At 44.0% G+C, this 22,093-nt stretch overlaps 1 protein-coding gene across 1 annotated transcript in view; it reads left to right on the forward strand.

Moving 5' to 3' along the window:
- CLSTN2 (calsyntenin 2) overlaps positions 1 to 22,093 on the forward strand; it is a 1,726,577-nt gene that overhangs the window by 1,084,187 nt on the left and 620,297 nt on the right. The window lies entirely within an intron of this gene.

Genomic DNA, 22,093 nt, shown 5'->3' on the forward strand with positions numbered 1-22,093 from the left:
CCTTTTCTTCTTTTTGCAACAGTCTGTAAACATCAGGGAAGCAAGGAAACCAATTGCTGAAGTTTATATAGAGAAATATATTTTTCCATTTATGTCTTTTGCAAGAATTTAGCTTCTCTGTAGTCCGGGATCTTCTATGCTGAATTTTTCATTTCTTCATGAGAAAATGTTTTCTATTAGTGCAAGGTCTGGTCTGCAGGTGGCCAGTTCATCACTGGAACTCTTCTGAGGAGCTATGCTGTTGTGATGGGTGCAGTATATGATTTATCATTGTCTTGCTGAATTATTCAATACTTTTACTGAAATAAACATTGTCTGGATGGGATATGTTTTTTCTGAAACCTTTATACAATACGAAGTATTAATAGTACCTTTCATGAATTGTAAGTAGGATTTTGCACTGTGCAATAAAAAGTCTATTGGACATGATATCCATGTCAACCATAAAGAACTTCAAAATTTAACAAAAGAACAGTTTTATATTTTGCCTCAGTCCATTTTGAAAGATATTTGGCACAGAGAAGATGGCAATGTCTGTGGCTTGTTGATATATGGCTTCTTCTTTGCATGATAGAGCTTTACATTGTATTTATAGATTGCATGGCAAACTTGGTTCACAGACTATCGTTTCTGAACAATGAATTGTATGACTAAATCATGTCTATTTTAATGTAGTGCCAAAAGAGGGACAAAGATCAAGAGCATCCAATATTGACAATTGGCCTTGTCCCTCATGCAGTGGCATGTAAAAATGTGGGCACCACTGGTCAAAATTACTGTTATTGTGAACAGTTAAGCAAGTTGAAATTATCTCTAAAAGGGCTAAAGTTAAAGATGACACATTACCTTTGCATTTTAGGCAAAAAATATTTTGCCATTTTTTGCATTTTAAAATCACAAACGGAAAATGGGCTGATGAAAAAATGTGGGTAGCCTTCTGTGCTTAGAAGAATTTGAACAAGGTTTTTGTTAGGTGTCGAGTTCCCACGCTGCACAGGGGGAATGTCTAACCATGTCCTCTGTGGTCTCCCATTCTTCCCCAGCCACGGAGAAGCCTGCTCAGCAGAAAAATTGGTCCCAGTGTCTTGCACAAGCTGATGCTGTGCGTCTTTGTCTAATAAGCATGCCTGTGGGATGACCTCTCATTGGAGGCCAGAGGTCACATGCTCAGGTCCTGAAGCAGCTCTGATTGGATGACTGGGAAGGTCCCAGAAGGCTGCGGCTATAAAAGGTTTGCATGGCCACTCGGCCATGCGCTCGTATTAACTAATATTGTGTGTGTAGATGTTTGATATCTGGTTAAAGCCCCTTAATATCCCCCTCCTTAGCATTGTTGCATGTGGTTAGGTATTTGAGCTGACTAGCGCCAGATTGTGCCATCCAGCACTAGGCACGAACATACAGCATCAAATAGCAGCATTCGTCAATGCGGCGCCGTGCGCAATTAGTGCCCTTTCCATGCCCAAGTAAGGGTGGCTAGTGGCATCCACCAGAGCGGCGCTGCACGCACCAAGTGCGCTAAATCTATCAGCTAATTACTCCCTGGCACCGCAGTTGTGGTGCAGAGGGCTAGTGGGTCTGGAGGGACTCTAACCCTGTGTCTTTGGGGCAGAGTCCTGTGACCTAACACTAGCATTCACTCAGCGGTATTGCGACTCTGTGACGCAACAGGGTGCGCCTCCATACATACCGGGTGAAGTTAACCCATGTCTGTTTTCATTATACCGCCATATAATCTATCATAATAGTAAGGATAAATACAAATTACTCAAGAAAGACAACAGCAACCACATGGTATAGATCTATGTACCAATTTTCTCTTATACAGTCATGGACAAAAATTTTGAGAATGAGACAAATATTAATTTTTCCAAAGTCTACTGCTTCATTTTTTCTAATGGCAATTTGCATATACTCCTGAATGTCAGAGTGATCAGCTTAACAGCAATTACTGTACTTGCAAAGTCAATATTTGCCCAGAAAATGAACTTTAACCCCCAAAACACATTTCAACATAATTGCAGTCCTGCCTTAAAAGGAGCAGCTAACATCGTTTTAGTGATTGATCCATTAACACAGGTGTGGGTGTTGATGAGGACAGGGCTGGCGATCAATCAGTCATGATAATGTGGCACCCCTAGAGGTATTTGCCACAAATATAGTTACTGACACTGAATACAAATACTAAAATAGCAAGACTGCACTACCTCCTCCGGCCAGAAGGGGGAGCTCCAGAGACTCCCCTTGATCCATTCTGGTCTGAGAGAAGAACTGGCAGTTGGGCAGTTGGGCTAAGGAGCTGAAAGTGAGAGGTCATACAGCTGAATTTCTAACAGCCCTATGACGGTTTCCAGGCCCAAATCACCGGCCTGAGGAGAAGAGGGATAGAGAAAAAGGACATTGTGAGATCCGGGTAGCATTAATCACTACCCAGAACAGGCGCAAAGACGGATACCGGATCCGTGGCTGTATTCATTACATATAATACAGCAACCGGAAAAACGTGAGGTGATATCAGCTTCACTAGGGTCGGACGCAGCAACAGACACAGAGTTCAGCGGTACTCCCGGCGGGGGCAAGCCGATAAAAAGACTCGGGTTGCCCGTCGAACCAGGACCCGGAGGGGACAGATTGGGCCGGCAGCCAGTTCACATACAGCAGCAGGGCCACACAGATATTGCGTACAATATGAGGCGAAGACCCCGGCAGGGTCAAAGTAACTCACAGTTCCCATACAGACTCCGGTGACAGGACTGGTTGTAAATCCTTTTTTGTTAAAGTAAACTGGTTAAACGTTTCAGTGCCTCAGTCTTTCATTTGGACAATAGCCATCTATCCAGGATTGGGATCATCACCGCTGGGAGAACCTGCTGCTGATCAAGTAAGTGCCTGTTCCCTCACGATACCCTTTACACTGTGCATTGCCTGAGGCCAGAGCACCGGGTCAAGCCACCCGTGACATCCCCCTCAAGAGACAGACCCCATTGGTCCGGTGCTGGGTACCCCGGTCTCTCGGGCGTCACCGGGTATTGTGTGCCGTGATTGGAGCCCAAAACTTTGAAAACTTGGATGAAAAATCGTGAAAATTGACTTTATTAAAGAAAATTCCATTTCCCATTAAAAACTATTGAAAGTGACTTTTCCCCATTGGTTATAATGGAGTAAAGATGGCCGCCATCCCCTGAGGTAATCACCTCATAACCGTTAGGCGCGAGACTGTTAATTGAGCTACGCCATTACCTGAGCCCCAGTCTAACTGAAAAACTTCAGAATCCGCCATTACAGAGCGCGCGGCGGGCGGGAGCAGCAGGGGGCGTGTCATTGTGGGCGGCACCAAGCTGAGCGCTCTGACGTCAGAGCAAGGGGAAAACCAATCCTGCTGCACAGCAGAACGAATCTACACTATCCCGATGGAAGCGGAGGACCGGAAGGGTCCGGATTAACTAAGGGGGCACAGTATGTCGCAGCACGGAGACGCCGCAGCACCCGGCGGCGCTAATGCAGCTGAAAGACAGAGTGTCGATAGAGCGTCTGGTAGCGCAGTGGTGCAAGGAGTGGCGCCCATCATACCGGTGCTGATGCCATATACCCCAGGTGGCCCGTGGCTTCCAATGTATGAAGGTGAGCCCAATACCCTTGACGATTTCAGAGAAAAGATGCTGGCCCATTTTAACATGTTCCCCGTGGGTGAAGTTCAGCGTGTTAGTCTCCTGATGATGCAGTTAAGTGGCCATGCTAAGCGAGAAGTCACAGCATGGGCAGCTGATCTAAAAGGCACTGTTGAACGCATATTTGCTGGATTAAAAGCTACATTTGAAACCACTGCCAGCAGCAAAGCTAAAATACGATTCTTTAATTGCAAACAAAAAGTTAATGAGGGCGTGAGAGACTTTGCCTTAAACCTGCAGGAAGCCCTTAAATCACTTACACTGGCTGAACCCATTTTTAACACCGGAGCGGATAAACTGCTAAGAGATCAATTTATGGAGGGACTCTACACCCCTTCTCACCGGGGGCATGTGAGCATGCTTGTTTTTAAGAACCCTGAATTGACATTTGCTCAATTAAAGGAGAGCGCTATATGTCTCCAGCTGGCAGAGGCACCTCGGGATCAGGATCCTGCGCAACCTATGGCAGAGGCACCTCAACAAAAGGGAGTGCCAGTGACATCAGCTATGTCCGGGGCCATTGCTAAGCCCCTGGGGTCCAGTACTAATGAGGCTCTTCAACAAAAGCTTGACTCTTTAACTGATGTTTTTGCTTCAATGGCTAAAACCATGCAGGAGATGAGAGGACCCAAGATAGAGTTCGCAAACCGTAGAGAGGATGTTCCATGGATGAGACCCCGGAGATACCCGACATGGAGAGGACGACCCCGCGACCGCTACCAACCGGATGGACAGCCCATTTGCCGCCGTTGCCAGCAGCCAGGCCACTTTGCACGAGATTGTGATTTAAACGGGAATCCCCTGTGAATGCGGGCCGCTTCGCAGGAATGAAATTTCAAGGCCCAACACCCTGGCACGACAGGTACATCGGAGGACGACCCATTATCCCTATCGTGCTGGACGGAATTCCCCTCAACGCTTTGCTGGACACAGGTTCCCAGATTTCATCTATACCGTATATCCTTTATAAGAGGTACTGGGCTGATGCAGATATTGATAAAGGGCCCTCTGATGTTGAACTAGATATATGGGCCAGTAATGGTAAGTTGGTACCGAAACTAGGATTCAGGGAGATGACCATAAAGATTGGTAAAGTAGAATTGAAGAAACAGGGTATAATTGTTGTTGATGTTGACTGGCGGAACTGTGAACCAACTGTATTGATAGGAATGAATGTGTTAGAGAACTGCTTTTCCGAAGTAATTTCTGTCTTAGGTTCTGTAGAAGGACGTAGATCTGGGTATTTATTATGATGGAATATAGGCTGAACTGGATGGACAAATGTCTTTTTTCGGCCTTACTAACTATGTTACTATGTTACTATGTAAATTGCTGAAACTGCCCAATCCTGCCAGCAGAGAGTTCTCCAAAGGGAAATAAAAGTATTGATGTTAAGGCAACAGGTAGAAGTTGCAGGTGGAGAAATCGGCAGTGTGAGGGTAAGTGATCCAACATCTATTGTAATCCCACCAAAAACAGAAATGCTGGTATGGTGTAGAGCAGCCATTGGTACTAAGGGACGAGATTATCAAGCCTTAATAGAACCAGTGTACACCAACAGCAGGCCCACTATACTCACAGTACGAGGGGTAATCGAAGTACACCGGGGACGAGTGCCGGTACGACTTTTGAACTGTGGAGAGGAAGAGGTCACTTTGCCAAGGTATGCTACAGTGGCAAAGCTATATACTGTTGACAACAATGCCATCACAACCATTGAGCCCTTAGAACCAACCTGTCAGGTGGAAGGCAACGGCTCAGACGGAGAATTGGAGGATTGGTGTCAACAGCTACACGTGGGCATAAATTCAACACCTACCCATCAAAAACAAGGGGTGTATAGGCTAGTGACGGAATATGAACAAGTCTTCAGTAAACACCCATTGGACTTCGGACGGATAGAAGGGGTAGAACACACAATCCCCACCAGTGACCATCCCCCAATAAAAGAAAGATATAGACCCATACTGCCCGCTCACTATCAATGTGCAAAAGATATGCTGAGGGAGATGAAACAGGCTGGGGTAATAAGAGACAGCTGTAGCCCCTGGGCGGCCCCTCTAGTGCTTGTCAAAAAAAGGACGGAACCATAAGAATGTGCGTAGACTACCGGCGGATTAATAACATCACCCATAAAGACGCCTACCCCTTGCCTAGGATAGAAGAGTCATTGACTGCTTTGAAATCTGCTAATTATTTTTCCACCTTAGACTTAACAAGCGGGTATTGGCAAGTCCCTGTGGCTGAGAGAGATAAGGAAAAGACAGCATTCACCACACCAATGGGTCTATGTGAATTTAATCGCATGCCATTCGGACTCTGCAACGCATCCGGTACCTTCCAGCGGCTGATGGAATGCTGTCTCGGACACAAGAACTTCGAGACCGTCCTCCTGTACCTAGATGATGTGATCGTCTACTCAAAGACTTACGAACAACACTTAAAAGACCTGGCAGAAGTGTTCGAAGCCTTATCCAGGTATGGCATGAAAATCAAGCCATCCAAATGTCACCTTCTCAAGCCAAAGGTACAGTACCTGGGACACATCGTGAGTTCGGAGGGAGTAGCACCGGATCCCGAGAAAATAAGCGCCATAAGGGATTGGCCAAGACCTACCAACGCAAAAGAAGTGAGGCAATTCCTGGGATTGGTGGGTTACTATTGCAGATTTATAAAAGGATTTACCAAATTGGCAGCACCCTTGCAAGACGCCTTGGTAGGGCAGACGAAGAAACCTTCAAACCGAAACCCTCCTTTTCAGTGGAACGATGAAAGGGAAGACTCCTTTGAACAACTAAAGAAGGCACTAACCGGAGAAGAGGTTCTGGCATACCCAGATTACCATCAACCTTTCATCCTCTACACCGATGCCAGTAATGTGGGACTAGGAGCGGTGCTGTCACAAAAGCAAGAAGGTCGGGAGAAAGTCATCGCCTTTGCAAGTAGAAAGCTCCGGCCTACTGAAAGAAATCCAGAAAATTATAGCTCCTTCAAATTGGAACTACTGGCAGTAGTTTGGGCTGTGACGGAACGTTTCAAACACTATCTGGCTGCTGCAGAATTTATTGTCTATACTGACAACAATCCGTTGACCCACCTGGACACAGCCAAATTAGGTGCGTTAGAACAGCGATGGATAGCCCGGTTATCTAATTACAACTTCAAGATCAAGTATCGAGCAGGTCGCAAGAATGGAAATGCCGATGCCCTATCCCGGATGCCACACTTGAGAGATGTAGAAGAAGAAACGGGGGAGCTTGAAGAAATTGAACTACCAGCCTTCCATCATCCCAAGGCAAAACATCATCAGTCAAGTACCTATCAGAAACAACAAGAGGTGAATTTTAATCCGTTAGCACACCATAGATGGGCTGACACCCAAGACAGCAATCCGGCTGTGAAGTTGGTGAAGGAACTGTTAACTGAGCAAAGTGCATATCCCGATGAGGATGCCCCAGAAGAGACGCATCAACTCTGGAAAGAGAGAGGCAAAATGTTCCTGTATCAAGGGAAGCTCTGTAGAAGGTACACCAATCCGAAAACACATGAATTGGTTTGGCAGATTATCGTGCCTAAACAAGATGTCAAGATGGTCCTCGAAGCTTACCATAATGGTGCTGGTCACTTCGGTTGGAAAAAGTTAGAAGTACTTCTAAGAGAAAGATTTTATTGGGTCGGGATGAGAAAATCAATCGAACAGTGGTGCAGAAATTGTGGCCCGTGCAACCTCAGAAGAAACGATCAAAAGAACCAAAGAGCACCACTGCAGCCCATAATCACCAAACAACCACTTGAACTTGTAGCCATGGACCACGTGAAGTTGACACCAAGCTGGTCCGGCTATGTCTATGCCTTGACCATAGTGGACCATTATTCACGCTTCTTGGTAGTAGTACCCGTAAAAGATCTGACAGCAAGAACCGCAGCCAAAGCGTTCCAAACGTACTTTTGTAGACCCCATGGATATCCGGAACAGGTTCTCACCGACCAAGGTACAGCCTTTGAATCAGAGATCTTCAGAGAATTCTGTAATATGTATGGTTGCAAAAAGATCCGGACGGCGGCCTATCATCCACAAACAAACGGCTTATGGGAGAAGATGAACCATATTGTAATAGAACTACTAAAGACTTTACCTGAGGCAGAAAGTAATCAATGGCCAGAGAAATTGCCTGACTTGGTGGATCTGTATAATCATGTCCCGGTGAGTTCCACCAATTGCACCCCAGCTTACCTTATGCGTGCAAGACCCGGCCAATTACCAATCGATCTAGAAATGGGAATTCTGAAACCAGACGCAGAAGTCCAAGACTCCAATTGGGATATCATACGGCAAAAGCAGTATCGCCAAGTGCAAGAGAGTGTGGAAAGAAGCCTTCAGCAAACTAGAGAAAGACAAGAGCGAACTTTCAACCAGAATGCTCTAGCGACCCAATTAAGACCGGGTGACCAAGTGCTCAAGAGAAATCGTCGAACCAATAAACTAGACAATCAGTGGGAAGCCGTACCCTACACAGTTTTACCAACAAGAATGGGTAATCCTAAAATGTGTCTCATTAGCAAAAACGGGGGCTTATCATCTGTACTAGTGTCAAGAGACAATCTTAAATTATGTCCGGAAGCATTGAAAGAGACAGAAGTTGTCCAGCCAGAACCAGAAGTTATTCAACCCATGCAGGTCCAACCAGTAAAGGAAAAAGAAGAGGAAATGTATCACACCTGTATAGGAGACTTTCCCAAAACCCTACTAACATACCATGGTGCAGTAGTGGTTCCCATGGTGGCCTTTTATCCAACACCGAACCCAATACCAGAAGTCCCAAGACAGGAAGAGGCTGACCCCGTACTACAGGAGATTCCAGGCCAGGAAGAACAGATTCCTGATCAGAGTGATCCCATTCACGGTGGACTTGCCAACTCCATAGTCGTGGAATTATCTTTAGCAGAGCGGGCAGATACTACATCCGCAGTAGACAGTAGTACACTACATGGAGAGATACCGCTGTTACGTAGATCACAGCGTAGTACCCAGGGTCAATTACCGGCCAGGTATGCAGATTACCAACTATAAAACTATAGTCATTGTTGTCATTCTGCAACGTTTAAGCCCAGTACCTACAGAGACTTGTCTGTATGAACTTCTTGCATATTCTTGAACTTTTTATCAGCCCGGAGGCACTAAATCAAAGCTCCGGAAAGACTGCTTTTTGAACTTTGCTTTTTGCTCTTTTTGAACTTTCTTTAGACGTTATATTGATAACTCCGTTGGAAAAATGGAACTAAATTCTTGGACACAAAGTGCAGTGCCTTTCCTAGTACCTTCAAGGATAGAACTGTATTAATGGACGCTATTTGAAGTGACTTTTTACAGAACTCTATTTTTGTTTCCTTGAGTGGTTTTTGTAACTTTTCATTTTTAAGACTCTGTACATATTAATTGTTATTTCAAAATGTTATCGTCCCACAGTCCCGGAGTACTGTTCTTAACTAAGGGGGAATGTGGCACCCCTAGAGGTATTTGCCACAAATATAGTTACTGACACTGAATACAAATACTAAAATAGCAAGACTGCACTACCTCCTCCGGCCAGAAGGGGGAGCTCCAGAGACTCCCCTTGATCCATTCTGGTCTGAGAGAAGAACTGGCAGTTGGGTAGTTGGGCTAAGGAGCTGAAAGTGAGAGGTCATACAGCTGAATTTCTAACAGCCCTATGACGGTTTCCAGGCCCAAATCACCAGCCTGAGGAGAAGAGGGATAGAGAAAAAGGACATTGTGAGAACCGGGTAGCATTAATCACTACCCAGAACAGGCGCAAAGACGGATACCGGATCCGTGGCTGTATTCATTACATATAATACAGCAACCGGAAAAACGTGAGGTGATATCAGCTTCACTAGGGTCGGACGCAGCAACAGACACAGAGTTCAGCGGTACTCCCGGCGGGGGCAAGCCAATAAAAGGACTCGGGTTGCCCGTCGAACCAGGACCCGGAGGGGACAGATTGGGCCGGCAGCCAGTTCACATACAGCAGCAGGGCCACACAGATATTGCGTACAATAAGAGGCGAAGACCCCGGTAGGGTCAAAGTAACTCAGAGTTCCCATACAGACTCCGGTGACAGGACTGGTTGTAAATCCTTTTTTGTTAAAGTAAACTGGTTAAACATTTCAGTGCCTCAGTCTTTCATTTGGACAATAGCCATCTATCCAGGATTGGGATCATCACCGCTGGGAGAACCTGCTGCTGATCAAGTAAGTGCCTGTTCCCTCACGATACCCTTTACACTGTGTATTGCCTGAGGCCACAGCAACGGGTCAAGCCACCCGTGACATCCCCCTCAAGAGACAGACCCCATTGGTCCGGTGCTGGGTACCCCGGTCTCTCGGGCGTCACAATTAAGTAAGAATGACATCACTGGACACTTTAAAAGGAGGCTGGTGCTTGGTATCATTGTTTCTCTTCAGTTAACCATGGTTATCTCTAAAGAAACACGTGCAGCCATCATTGCACTGCACAAAAATGGCCTAACAGGGAAGAGTATCGCAGCTACAAAGATTGCACCTCAGTCAACAATCTATTGCATCATCAAGAACTTCAAGGAAAGAGCTTCCATTGTTGTCAAAAAGGCTCCAGGGCGCCCAAGAAAGACCAGCAAGCGTCAGGACCATATCTTAAAACTGTTTCAGCTGCGGGATCGGACTACCAGCAGTGCCGAGCTTGCTCAGGAATGGCAGCAGGCTGGTGTGAGTGCTTCTGCACGCACTGTGAGGCGGAGACTCTTTGAGCAAGGCCTGGTGTCAAGGAGGGCAGCAAAGAAGCCACTTCTCTCCAGAAAAAACATCAGGGACCGACTGATATTCTGCAAAAGGTACAGGGAGTGGACTGCTGAGGACTGGGGCAAAGTCATTTTCTCTGATGAATCCCCTTTTCGATTGTTTGGGACATCTGGAAAACAGCTTATTCGGAGAAGAAGAGGTGAGCGCTACCACCAGTCTTGTCTCATGCCAACTGTAAAGCATCCTGAAACCATTCATGTGTGGGGTTGCTTCTCAGCCAAGGGAATCGGCTCACTCACAGTCTTGCCTAAAAACACAGCCATGAATAAAGAATGGTACCAGAATGTCCTCCAAGAGCAACGTCTCCCAACCGTCCAAGAGCAGTTTGGTGCCCAACAACGCCTTTTCCAGCATAATGGAGCACCTTGCCATAAAGCAAAGGTGATAACTAAATGACTCATGGAACAAAACATAGAGATTTTGGGTCCATGGCCTGGAAACTCCCCAGATCTTAATCCCATTGAGAACTTGTGGTCAATCATCAAGAGACGGGTGGACAAACAAAAACCCACAAATTCTGGCAAAATGCAAGCATTGATTATGCAAGAATGGACTGCTATCAGTCAGGATTTGGTCCAGAAGTTGATTGAGAGCATGCCAGGGAGAATTGCAGAGGTCTTGAAGAAAAAGGGTCAACACTGCAAATATTGACTTGCTGCATTAACTCATTCTAACTGTCAATAAAACCTATTGGTACTCATAATATGATTGCAATTATATTTCTGTATGTGATATAAACATCAGACAAACACTAATAAAAACCAGAGGGCAGCAGATCATGTGAAAATATAATTTTGGTGGCATTCTCAAAAATTTTGGCCATGACTGTACTTAGTAATCACTTGCTGTTATAGTAAAAGGCTCTGAAAAAATCCCAGACTAGTCACCAATAAACCTAGACAAAGGGGGAAAATGTGGAACCACAAACAAAAATTGCAACTCAAAATGTCCATAATAAATACAAAACTTTATTTAGAATCTCAAAAAGTAGACAAGTAAATGACGGTGACAAGAAGCATGAAGTGCAGCCATTAAAACCACATGCAGCTGTACAAATGGACACCCCAGCCTAAGTAACACCCAAGTACTTTATCCGATTATACAAAGATGGCTTTCACTGACCCATCACATACTGTGTATCTCTCTTATTTATTCACCAATATATATTGCAGTATGGAAGCACAAGGTTACGCTAAATAGAACCAGTATGGTTATGTATGTGAGATAAGACAAGGAAAATGCATCGTTATAAATATCAAACGACAAGTACCAAATAATAAGTGCCAAGATCTAAATAATTACCTAAAATGAGTCGCACAGTTATGTTCATTCAGGGGTGATGCCCCAGCCTGAGTGAACATCCTCCCCCTTTGTCTTAATAGTAAGGAGTGTATTCTTGATCATGGCTAGCTGTTAAGGCACTCAGAAAGAGAGTTTGAAGAGTTCAAACTGGGACACAGAATGCTGTTACTGAAGAACCTCTTTTTACAGAATGAAAACATTACATATATGTGGTTCTCACTGAGAGTTGTGCGGCATGTAGCGATACTTACCTTCGCATGACTTCCACGGTTGGTCATAAAGTTCACAGGTGTTGAATATTGCCCACTCAGGAGGATACAAAAGGGTGAGCCAGGTGGCATGAATGTTTGATTTTACTTATAGGGAGGCACAAGCTATTATATATTATGCACCATGTTAGTTAATAGTCTTCTAAAGGAGGCAACAGGCTTAGTGATTTAGTTTCTTTCAGAAGCACCAAGTTTCCATTAGTACAACAGTTTTTTTTTTTTTACAGGCAATCAGCTCTTATTTCGAACAACTGTAACTGGTAATTCCCCTGCAGTGCAAAGCTTTCTCCACTTGTGACCTTTCTCTCCACATCTAATGTATTTTGCTGGCACAGCAGTAGTCCTTATTTTTCAGCCACCTATTTGTCCCTTGATATATTTTTTAACGGTGTTTTAGCAGTGACACTAGTCTGGTACTTTACACATTCACATGTGCCCATCACAACTCTTGAGCACTGGCTTTTCACAGGAATTAAGTTTTAGGTTGCCTCTGGTTTTCTACGTTTCTGAGGTTGGACTACTTGTTGATAAATGCACCATTTGTTGCAGACTTAAACCTCAATGGCCATCTGTACAATGACTCTTTACCTGACACCTACTGTACCCCACATAGCTCCCCTCTCTTTTGTCATGTAGACTGGTCTTCGCTTGACTCCATGTCACCCCTTCAACCAACTGCCTCACCAAGAAGACTTGGTCCATTAACACATTACTCATTTGTTTCATACAAACGTTCCCCCAAAAGGTTGGTATTTTACACCTCCCCATTAACTAATAGCTGAAAGGTATAGAGACCACGGCTTTCCCTTCTAACCAGAAGCTAGATCAATTGCACTTTTGTCAAACACAATAATTTTACCTACCCTCAATAAAAGAATATGCTAGACTCTTGGAATAATACAACATGAACAATGGGCTCAAGTCTACAACTTTGTGTTCTCTTTGTTAATGATTTGTGGACCCCGTTCGAAGCTCCTAGCATTTTTTTTTTTTTAGGTAAAATAGTGACGTTTTAAATATTTTACTTAATTGTGAAAAATGGTTAAAACAATAGATTTATGGTTGTACTTTTATTTCCCATTCAAGAATATTTCCTTTAGCCTCAAATACTTTGTGCTGAATAAAATATTATTCAACAAATATTAAAACCTTGGAAAAGAAAATAATATTTTAAGAAGCAAATGAATGTCATATTGGCTTTTGTACAGTGTAAGCAAACATCTTCTCTTCTCCAGTCTTCCAGTTTTCATTATTGTAGTTCAGTAGACTTTCACTTGCCTTTCTCATAGATGTAATTGCTAAGAAGTCTGTAAACTCAGTAAACTCTCCATGTCTCATCTCTTGCTATCTTTTTCCCTTTATCATGGACTCTATCCCCTTTGAGAGTAGAAAATAATTACTTTTACCATTGTTCATTAAAGAAAGCCCACATTGAAGCTATGTTATTAAACCTAAAACTGCACAATGCCTCCCATGGCTATGCCTGGCTAATGTAAACTTTTAAGACTAAAATCTTGGTTGGTTATTTTTGGTAACATGACTAGTTTTTAGCTGGGCTCATTATAAAATGACTTTCATGGTGGCGACTAAGTGGCCAAGGATATATGAGGTTTGTCCTGGTTACTAATGACCATATCTTAAGGTACCGTCACACATAACGATATCGTTAACGATATTGTTGCTTTTTGTGACGTAGCAACGATATCGTTAAGGAAATCGTTATGTGTGACAGCGACCAATGATCAGGCCCCTGCTGGGAGATCGTTGGTCGCTGAGGAAAGTCCAGAACTTTATTTCGTCGCTGGATCTCCCGCTGACATCGCTGAATCGGCGTGTGTGACGCCGATCCAGCAATGTCTTCACTGGTAACCAGGGTAAACATCGGGTTACTAAGCGCAGGGCCGCGCTTAGTAACCCGATGTTTACCCTGGTTACCAGCATAAACGTTAAAAAAACAAACACTACATACTTACCTTCAGCTGTCTGTCCCCGGCGCTCTGCTTCTCTGCACTGCTCCTGCATCCTGTGTCAGCGCCGGCCGGCCGGAAAGCAGAGCGGTGATGTCACCGCTGTGCTTTCCGGCTGACCGGCGCTGACAGTGCAGAGGAAAGCAGAGCGCCGGAGGACAGACAGCTGAAGGTAAGTTTGTAGTGTTTGTTTTTTTAATGTTTACACTGGTAACCATGGTAAACATCGGGTTACTAAGCGCGGCCCTGCGCTTAGTAACCCGATGTTTACCATGGTTACCGGGGACCTCGGGATCGTTGGTCGCTGGAGAGCTGTCTGTGTGACAGCTCTCCAGCGACCACACAGCGATGCTGCAGCGATCGACATCGTTGTCGGTATCGCTGCAGCGTTGCTCAGTGTAAAGGTACCTTTAGCCAGGAACATATCTACATCAATGATTCAAAGCTCATTTTATCTCTAAACTAGCACTTCCAACTTTAACCCCTTCATGACCTTAGGATTTTTCGTTTTTCCGTGTTCGTTTTTCGCTCCCCTCCTTCCCAGAGCCATAACTTTTTTATTTTTCCGTCAATTTGGCCTTGTGAGGGCTTATTTTTTTGCAAAAAGAGTTGTACTTTTGAACGACATCATTGGTTTTAGAATGTCTTGTACTAGAAAATGGGAAAAAAATTCCAAGTGCGGTGAAATTGCCAAAAAAGTGCAATCCCACACTTGTTTTTTGTTTGGCTTTTTTGCTAGGTTCACTAAATGCTGAATAACTGCCATTATGATTCTCCAGGTCAGTACGAGTTCATAGACACCTAACATGACTAGGTTATTTTTTATCTAAGTGGTGAAAAAAAATTCCAAACTTTGCTAAAAAAAAAAAAAAAAAAAAAAAATTTGCGCCATTTTCCGATACCCGTAGCGTCTCCATTTTTCGTGATCTGGGGTCGGTTGAGGGCTTATTTTTTGCATGCCGAGATGACGTTTTTAATGATAGCATTTTGGTGCAGATATGTTCTTTTGATCGCTCGTTATTGCATCTTAATGCAATGTCACGGCGACCAAAAAAATGTAATTCTGGCGTTTTGATTTTTTTTCCCGCTACGCTGTTTAGCGATCAGGTTAATGCTTTTTTTTAGTTGATAGATCGGGCGATTCTGAGCGTGGCGATACCAAATATGCTCAGATTTTATATTTTTTTTATTGATTTATTTTGATTGGGGCGAAAGGGGGGTGATTTAAACTTTTATATTTTTTTTATTTTTTTAACATTTTTTTCAACTTTTTTTTTTTACTTTTGCCATGCTTCAATAGCCTCCATGGGAGGCTAGAAGCAGGCACAACTCGATCGCCTCTGCTACATAGCAGCGATCTGCTGATCGCTGCTATGTAGCAGAAATGGAGGTGTGCTGTGAGCGCCGACCACAGGGTGGCGTTCACAGCCACCGGCGATCAGTAACCATAGAGGTCTCAAGGACCTCTATGGTTACAATGGAGACGCATCGCCGACCCCCGATCATGTGACGGGGGTCAGCGATGACGTCATTTCCGGCTGCCCGGCCGGATGCGGTAGATAAATGCCGCTGTCTGCGTTTGACAGCGGCATTTAACTAGTTAATAGGTGCGGGCAGATCGCGATTCTGCCCGCGACTATTATGGGCACATGTCAGCTGTTCAAAACAGCTGACATGTCCCGGCTTTGATGCGGGCTCACCGCGGAGTCCTGCATCAAAGCAGGGGATCTGACCTCGGACGTACTATCCCGTCCGAGGTCAGATAGTGGTTAAGGGCACATACTCATCTGCAATGAAAATGGACAAGTGCAATCAGATAAAAAAATCAGATTTCTCTGTAACCTATGTTAATCTATGAGTCTAGTCAACTCATCTGCAAATTTTTTCTCTGCCAAAATTGGACTGAGAAAAAAAAATCTCGGATGAGACTAGTCAATGTAAATCAAAGGGTATGATTAAAAAATTGCTCGGCACTCGGACCAGGAGAGTGTGGTCCGATTTTTACACACCGATGTCCTTTGAAAAGCTGTCAGTTCATCTTCACATACAGTAAAATCACCGCATCACCTGACAAAATATATAGAATAGATGTATATGTATATATGCATAGAATAGATTGATATAAAAATGTCAGTTACATATATAATTATAACAGTGCTTGTGTAGCTTAATGTACATGTATTTTTTTACATAATGTATTTTTTTCTGAAAAAAATATCGTGGGATTCCCCGACATTTCATTAACCAGCAGAGGGAATGCAAGCCGCTAAGGGCAGATGTTTATAACCTGGGAAGAGTGTAATACCAGGGAGCTTCCCAGGCTATTATTATCAGCTCACAGCTGTATACTAAGCCTTTACTAGTTATTAAAATGGGAACCCCCAAAAATAGCATAGAGTCCCCCTATCTATCTTTATAATCGTCTAAGGGGTACTTCCGTCTGTTTGTCTGTCTGTCTGTAACGGAAATCCTGTGTCGCTGATTGGTCGCGGTCGGCTTAGCAGTGAATTGGCCCCTCCCTACTCCCCTCCAGTCAGTGCCAGTGTGTCGCCCCATCCCGGACCAACTTTTTACTATTGTTGCTGCTGATATAATGTTAAAAATAATAAAATATAAAAAATAATAAAAAATAAATAAAAAAATATGCTATTCTCACCTTCCGCCATCCACCGATGTGTGCAATTCTGCCACCAGCTTCCGTTCGCAGTGATGCATTGCGAAAGTACCCAGATGACTTAGCAGTCTCGAGAGCTGCTATATACTACGTGGGCATTGTTATATACTGCGTGGGCTGTGTTATATACTACATGGCCTGTGTTATATACTGTGTGGGCTGTGCTATATATTACGTGGGCTGTGTAATATACTGCATGGGCTATGTTATATACTATGTGGCTACTGTATACTACATGGCTGTGCTATATACTACGTGGCTGTCTGTTACGTGAGCTGTGCTATATTCTATGTGGCTGCTATATACTACGTGGCTGTCCTATATACTACGTGGCTGTGTTATATACTACGTGTCTGTCTGTGTTATATACTACGTGGCTGTGCTATATACTATGTGGCAGTGCTAAGCGCGACGTACATACATACATACATACATATTGTAGAATACCCGATGTGTTAGAATCGGGCCAACATCAAGTAGCGGTCACCTGACCGCAACATCATCGAACGTCCTTCACTCTCTGCATTCTTAGGAACGGAGGCAGACGCTTGCAGCGGTGACAGCCAGGGTTTGTCGGAGGGGTGAGTATATCCATATTTTTTATTTTTATTTTTTATTTTTTACATGAATATGGATCCCAGGGCCTGAAGGAGAGTCTCCTCTCCTCCAGACCCTGGGAACCATATGCACCGCACACGCCGAAGATGACTGGAAACTTATAGGAACTTCCGATTTCGATTTCCGATATCACAAAAATATCGGAACTCGGTATCGGAATTCTGATACAGCGAATATCGGCCGATACCTGATATTTGCAGTATCGGAATGCTCAACACTAATGGTGAGGTCACTTTGACATTACCAATAGGGGTTGGATACTGTCCTAGGAGACCTCAGAGTTTCATGCACATCTTTTCAGAGCAATTTGCAATATATGGAAAAATAAAGAATTTGCATTCTACCTTCCTTTTTGCTTGGTATCTTTAAACGTCCCTTAAATTGACGTTTGTTTAGATCATGCAATCAAAAGACAGCATTTTAGATTGCAGCTAAAGATTAGTCTTCTGCGTTTCTCTAAACTGCTCAACTGAATAAAGAAATTGTATGTATGTGACTACTCTGCTCAGCAAATGTCCTTATCTGTATGTCCTTTGTGACAAAATGTCACCTTCATTGTCTGTTTTTTTAGGTTACAAATCCTAAACAGAATTGTGAAAACTAGACAGGATGTTCCAATACTTGCCTGTCAGTCTGAAGGCATGACAGTTGGCAGCCTTATTAATGAGAGCTATGTATACTGTAAATGGGTCATGCAAGACAAGCGGGAGAAACATTCACCTTAAATAGTGGTAGATGCCGAGAAATAATTACAAAATGCATCTCCAGGCTTTTGAATGGTCTTAATGAACCTTACAGTTTTTAAATGTTTGATAAATGACTATACTGTATGTATATAAGGCCTCTTTCACACTTCCGTCTTTCACCTCCAGTCACAATCCGTCGTTTATTGATAATCCTGAAAATTTGCAGGGTCCTGCATTTTCTCATAGACTTGTATTAGCGACGGATTGTGACGGATGGCCATCCGTTTCATCCGTCTTTCACTGGATCCTGCATTAAACAAATGGTCCGTAGGGCAGAGAAAACATTTAGAGGAATGTTTTTTCTGCACGTTGGAAAATCTGTCAGCGACGCATCCTAGCGCTGCCCATCACTGGCTACAATAGTAGCCTATTGGCGCAGGATGCGTAGCTGCCTGTGAAAAGCAGGAATCCAGCGATGGGTCCCCGCCTTTTTAAAGAGAGCGTGCGAGGAAGAATTTCCCATCAGGGAAATTCTCTCTCGCTCACTCTCTTTCTCTTTCTAATATTGATGCTGCCTATGCATCATCAATAGTAACAAGATATAATGTTAAAAATAATAAAAAAAAACAAAAAACACAGTATTCTCACCTACCGTCGTTCCCACGCAGCGTCACTAATGCTCACGGCAGCTAGCGTTACTTCCTAGTAATACATTGCAAAATCTCGCGAGAAGTCGCGGTCTAGCAAGACCACGACTTCTCACGAGATTTCGCAATGTATTACTAGGAACGCTAGCTGCCGGGAGCATCGGTGCGTGGGAACGCCGGTAGGTGAGAATACTGTGATTTTTTATTTTTCTTTAATCTGGTTTGTGTTGTGTATGCGTTTTTGCAGCGGAAAACCGCTGCGAAGAGGCATACACAACAGGTGCACATAGGCTTGATGGGTCCGTCAGAAAGACCGGCCCAGTGCACACGTTTTCCACAATCAGCACAGGATCCGTCATTTCAACGTCTTGACGGATTCTGTGCAGATTTGGAAGATGGAAGTGTGAAAGAAGCCTAAGTGTCCTGATCAACTGTATTTTATTTCATAAATCAAATATTAACATGAACTATATATACAGTATAATCGTCTAAGGTCCACTTCCTTCTGTTTGTCTGTCACGGAATTCCCACGTCGCTGTTTGGTCACGGCCAGCTGGGCATGACCAATCAGCTACAGGCACAGTCCAGCCGCGAATTGGCCCCTTCCTACTTCCCTCCAGTCAGTGCCCCTTCCATACTCCCCTCCATTCAGCGCCCACATGGTGTTTTAGCAGTCCGTTAAAAGGACTGCGTTACACCACGGCATAACGGGGTGTAACGCAGTCTGTTAATGCTGCCATTAACCCTACTACCAGGTGTATCGCCAATGCATGCCATACTGGGCATGCGCTAGCGATGTGCCATCATTCTGTGATGGACCCGGAAACACGTCCTGCAGCATTTCCGGGTCTTTCACCGCTTTTGACAAGTGTGACCAACTTTTTAACATTAATATCAATAGTAAAAAAATATAATGATAAAAATAATTTAAAAAATTGTGATATTCTCACCTTCCAGCATCCCCAGCAGCTTGTCCCGCATCTCGCGATGCTCCAGTCCAGTAATGCTTTGTGGTAATGACTCCAGATGACAGCGACAGGCGCAGTCACAGCCCGGCCTTTCACTGACCAATCAGCAACAGGCACAGTCTGGCTGCGAATTGGTGCGGGATTTAAACCACGCTTCGCTGATTGGTCGAGCCCGACTGCGACCAATCAGCGACATTGGCGTAGAATTTAAACAACGCTTTGCTGACTGTGTTTAAATTCTGTGCTAATATCGCTAATTGGTCGTGGCCGGCCAGGGACGACGAATCAGCGAAGCATGGTTAAATTCCCGTGCCAATTCACGGGCGGACTGCGCCTGTCGCTGATTGGTGTGGGATTTAAACATCACTTCGCTGATTGGTCGCGCCCAACCAGCTGCGACCAAGCAGCGATATTGGCGCGGGATTTAAACCCTGCTTTGCTGATTGGTCGCTCCCGGCTGGCCGCAATGAATCAGCAATATTGGTGAGCAATTTAAACCCCGCTTCTAGAATACCCGATGCGTTAGAATCGGGCCACCAGCTAGTAATATACACATCTATTCTTACACTTTTTTCGACTTCAGCAAAATATGTTTAAATGTGTTTAAAATATAAATAAAATGTACTAATTAATTTATATTATCAAAATGTTAAAATAGATCCCATGCCCTAGCATCTCTCCAAGATTGTGCTAGACACAAGAGAGTTTATGGTGTAGGTGTGTCATTATTCTTGAGTTTTTCAGGGGCAACAAACTGGTTCATATTAAAGGGATCCTGTCTCCAGGTTTTCCCCATATAAAGTACTACCAGCACCTTTAAAACCCTCTGTTACAACATAATGGGATGCTGCATCTGTGTCCCCAATACTCTATGCAAGGCCCTAAATAGATATTTTATTATACTCACCGACGGTGTGGTCGCGATCTAATGGGCATCTGTGGTCTTGATCCAGCGCCTCCTCTCTTGTTACCATGGCTGTCCTCCTCTATTTATGTGGATGACGCATCCACATGGTGTCTTCCATCACACTTCTCAGCAGTCGCCCTTCTCTGTGCGCAGCTGAGGGCAGAGCAAAGTACTATAGTATGGCTAAGGCCACAGAGTGCAGATGACCCATAGGTATAGCCGGCGCATGCACACTACAGTGCTTTATTCTGCCCCCAGCAAGGTAGATAGAAGTTCGGACCTCCAAAGAAACCACCAAAGACTTCCTACTGCCATGGAAGATTTCTTTAATTTACATCCAAGGATCTTGTCTGAAGAAGTTAAAGAAATTTGAAAAGCCCTACCAACTAGAAAGAATTGACTTACTTACCAATATGAGCCAGTCTGCCAGCCCTGTCACACATATTATTGGTCAAGTGCTGAAAACGTTTGGTGAAACTCCTGGGACAACAACCTAAAGGACATAATGTCAAAAAAGAAACCAGAAAAACAGCCTTACCAACACCAGGTCAGATCACAAATGCACAAGCAGGATGCAGCAGACCTAAATTATAAAGGCAGGGGCAGCACAGGTGCAAACTACTGATGAAAGCAGCCACTTGCAAGCCTACCAATTTATGGATGGGGTGACTGCCTAGAAAAAAATGCACACAAATGATGCTTGAATAGAACACTAGTCACACAGATACTACGTGTGATGCACAATGTCTTGATTACAGCCTATTAATGACGCCCATAATGTTATGTCAGGCGGGCTGCCCAGCACTATATGAGTGCACCCCACAAGGACAGATGCCCCAATTAACCTAACCAACAAAAAATGGCCTGGCTGCATCCTGCAAAAATGGTAAAGTGTGCAATAAAAAATAATGCATGTGATAAGTACTGCACATTAAATGAGGTATTGGTTGATATTTTTGCCAAAATAGACAAGCTCTTAGCCCACGTCAAGGGTCCTCACGCTTGTGAGTCCTAACACTAATTTCAAAAACAACAACCAAGAGGACATAAAGTAAAAAAAGAAACCAGAAAAACAGTCTTACCGACACCAGGTCAGATAACAAATGCACAAGCAAGTACCTGTGTGACTGGTGTTCTATTCAAGCCTCATCATCTGTGTGCATTTTTTACTAGGCAGCCACCGCCTCCATAAATTGGTAGGCTTGTGAATGGCTGCTTTCATCAGTAGTTTGCACCTGTACTGCCCCTGCCTTTATAGTTCGGGTCTGCTGCATCGTTCTAGTGCATCTGCGATCTGACTTGGTGTTGGTAAGGCTTGGTTCTGGTTTCTTTTTTGAAACTCCTGGGACCAATAGTAATATCTGGAGACTGTGGCACCTTTGATGATACAAGTTCATCAGTGAGTTCCATATATATTTCAATTTGAACCTATTTCTTTTTTCAGTGGAGAAAAATTATTTTATATTGTGTCCTGTTATCTTTGAGCACATACAGGTTATATCGATAATTCAATGTTTTAAGTGATTTGTGAATAAAAAAAAATAGTCTGT

Source organism: Ranitomeya imitator, chromosome 5 (genome assembly GCF_032444005.1).
Source record: "Ranitomeya imitator isolate aRanImi1 chromosome 5, aRanImi1.pri, whole genome shotgun sequence".
Lineage (NCBI taxonomy): Eukaryota > Metazoa > Chordata > Amphibia > Anura > Dendrobatidae > Ranitomeya > Ranitomeya imitator.